This window comes from Macrobrachium nipponense, chromosome 39, assembly GCF_015104395.2.
Source record: "Macrobrachium nipponense isolate FS-2020 chromosome 39, ASM1510439v2, whole genome shotgun sequence".
NCBI lineage: Eukaryota > Metazoa > Arthropoda > Malacostraca > Decapoda > Palaemonidae > Macrobrachium > Macrobrachium nipponense.
Genome location: NC_061099.1, coordinates 52,166,600 through 52,170,565, shown reverse-complemented (window position 1 = coordinate 52,170,565; position 3,966 = coordinate 52,166,600).

The following is a 3,966-nucleotide window of genomic DNA, read 5'->3' as shown; positions in this document are numbered from 1 at the left end:
TCTCTGCAGACAACCTGAAGAAAGGCTTGATTACAGAGGATCCTTGTGTATCGTCAGGATGAGGGCGGGGACAAGGAAGGAAGGCGGCGAGAGCATTACGGCAAGGATCATAAATCATGGCATTGTTCCTTCATCCCTCTCGCGCGAATCTACCTTGTGCAGTGGGTAGTACACCGGCCCCCTCTTGCAACCCCACCACCGCCCCCAAACCTCCACTCTTGGCGGGGGACTTCCTGCTGTTGCCGGGAAATCACACTAAAGTGACAAAGTAAAATGAATGTGACGGAAGGAAGAACGCGGACGGTGATAATGATGGAGGTGATGTTCTGAGAAGGGGAAGAGAGAAATTAAATGTTGATGAATGTGATGATGACGGTGTTGGTGGTGGAAGTGCGGGACGGATTACTAGTGTAAATACTAGGCCTACACGAGCCACTCTGTGGCGCCACAGAGTGGCGTCGATGTTTGGCGGGGATTAGCAACAGCTCGCCACAAACACTCGTGTGCTCGACTTAGCTTACAAACAATGGAAACCTATGGGAAGCCACATTCCCCGCCACACACCGACGCCACTCTGTGGCGCGGCTCGTGTATGTATACTCCTGGCCTTAGTAGAGGCCACAACGTGCCACAGGGTGATGGTAACGAAAGCGTGAAGGTGGAAGGGCGTCATTAAAAGCTGAATCAAAAGCAGAATCCTATCGATTATATGAAAACGGAAGACATCACCAACAACGTTGACTGAGATGGGAAGCAAAGAATACAATCTTTTAGCTAAAAATACATCGAAGATAATGTGTCGATTAATAAGCACTAAAGAGGAGAAAGAAAGCAGTGACAATGGAAAGCATGGGATAAAATCCTCTTCAAAATAAATTTGAATTGCTGGATGATTCATTAACTTTTTCCTCGTACCCAGGAAGTATCAGTTAGAGCAGACTTCACAGAAAGAACATTCATTAAAATGAGTGAATTCAGTCTCTCTATAATTATACCAGGCCATCCGGTTCAGTACATCTGAAGCTCTCTGTCCATCGCAACAAATCGTCGTTGGTAATCAGGATTCAGATACCAACTCTAATATAACAACACGGAGAAATTAACTGCTAACTCTTATAGGTGGAATTTGTATACCTCATTCCTCTGAACACGGAGATGGAAGCCATTATCTTCAATAACGGTTAGGTCCGCCTCCGCGAATGAGACTTTTCCGCTATGAATGATTAACAGACATTGAGATATCTACCATAATAAATAACTAATGTATAAAAATACTCGAACAAGATTCTAAACTAAAATACTTGTTTTTTTTTTTTGCGTTGCTTTTTATTTTTACGTAAATACCGATGTATTGCTAAAATCAAGACTTATTTGGAACTTTCAAGATATATGTGCCTACGTCAACGAGATTGTAATATACCATTTGCTTTCTCTCCCTCTCTCTCTGTGTGAAAGTTTTTAATGGAATTAATCCGTTATAGAGGCAAATCCGACACGAGACCCCTTTACTCTATTGTATGCTAATTCCTCCTAAGTATGTGAGGACATGGCAACGTTTCGTATTAGGAAGCTTAAAAGCGCTACTTATACCCGGCCGTATCGAGCTTATATAACGACCCCGATGAGATCACGGGAAATTTAAGCTCGCGGGAGGTCCAATACCTTCGTATGGCTCGTCGTGTTTATTTCTCCCAAAATATCATTTTTATTAGTTCTTTTGCATTTATATATTCTTTTGTTTATTCATTTGCTCCATCGAATAATCGAGCAACTGTAGGTATTAGTATTCATTGCTTTATATCTGTAATAGCTAAAAAGCATTATGTATTTTCAATGACATCATCTGTATGTATGTATGTATATATATATATATATATATATATAGATATATATATATATATATGTATATATATATATATATATATATATATATATATATATGCTCTTATCAAGATTACGTACGTGAAAGCAATAATGAGCCAATGCTACAAATACGATTCGAATGTTGGTCGTTAAAGAAAAAAAAGGAGAGAAAAAGAGAGAGAAAGAAAAGACCTCATCAAGGAAACTGCAAACTAAATATCCATCAACTGCTACTCAGGAAGTCAGCAGCGTCTTAATGAAGGGACGAAATCTCACAATGCAGCAATCGGCGTCGCTGCTAAACAGCGCACGAGAAGACCTCGTAAGCATTTCTGTCTCATACTCATGCGTTCAACACATACTTTACATTCAATTCTTGTTTTAATAAGCAGCCAATAAAGCTCATTTATGATGGCGCGAACTTATTAAGCGAGCAATTATTCATGATTAAGTTTGCTGCCGTGTAATTTCAGGAAGTAATTAGGCAGAGCATTACAGAGGCAGCTGCGGTAGTCTATAATCTTGTGAGTGCATAATCAAGCACTTTCCAGCGGTTTCATATTTCAAAATTACGAATGAAAGTTACATTCGTTAGGTGGCAATTTACTACAGTAAAATTTCTTGAGTGGTGAAGTCGTATATTTAGTTTGGTAAGTATCCGTTCTGTTAAAATAAGGTGTTCATCTCTTTATCTTTAGAATTTGTGCCTCCATACTGTTTATATTTCAGTATTTTCTCTATCCAATTCTGCCCCTAATTATGTTCTTTATGGTGAATATGATATACTGTGATGTCTACAAGCAAGCAGAAATATATGTCATGTAAAACATGATGAATATATATTCCTGAACATTATTACATAAAAAGGAGGAACGTAACACAAAATCTTCATCTGAATTTGAAGTGAAGAAAGAACCATGACAGAAAGAATTCATTAGTTTTGTAAGAAAGAGAACCAAAAAAGATGACCTAATTCTACATGAAAACAGAAAAACCAAACGTGGTCCTCAATACTGCATAAAGTGAAGAACATTTCAAAAACATAAACTGGATCTTCACATGAAGTGAGAGACATTGAAAAGAAAAGGCTCTACGAACTCCATAATAATTTAGAAACATTATACAAATGAAATTCTCCGGAAGTTTTAAATGGGAGATGACTTCAAAGCAACCCTAAGGATATCATTATATGCGAAACGTAACAGAAACACATTACAATGGAACATGTTAAAATATACTTCAGAACCTCACATGAAATCAAAGGCATAGCAAAAACATAATCAAGTATCAACGAGACATTACACAAATGCAACTGTGAAACCCCCATTCATGAGAAACCTCACGAAAAATACAAATCTGATTAAACATACACACACACATGAAGATTAAAAATACACTGAACTTTGCGTTAGTAAGAAAGTTGACAAAAAGATATGAACTTCTAGAGCTGTTTGTTTGGTGTTTTTACGTTGTATGGAACCGGTGGTTATTCAGCAACGGGACCAGCGGCTTTACGTGACTTCCGAACCACGTCGAGGGTGAACTTCTATCACCAGAAATTCACATCTCTCACACCTCAACGGAATGCCCGGGAAGCGAACTAGCGACCACCGACCATGCCACTGAGGCGCTTGGAACTTCTAGAGCAGCCGTTAACATACGTATTGAGAAGCTCCAAGGGTTGGGTTACTCATCACAACATCGGCTTCTGAAGTCCAATAAAAACTGGCTCTGCGGCTGAAATATCTTCCTATAAATTTCATAAAAACCACATTTGCAGCAAAGACGACATTCTACAAATCTGTTTCCTTTCTTCACGGAAAATTGCGTGGGGGCCAACTTCGACTTGTCATGTTATGAAACAGGTTGTTGATGCCCTTTTGAGCATCCAAATTAAAGAATTCTTTGACTCTTGAACCCAAAACAATAATACATAATCATATCTTTAAAACTTACCCACAACGCTTCTTTTACCATTACATTTTAAACAATGCTTTTGCCCACTTAGCAAATTTACTTACATGTCAGACAAAACAAAAACTCATATATTCACGAGCCATATGTCAATTTATAATCCATTAGTGTGTTGCTACCAAAATAACA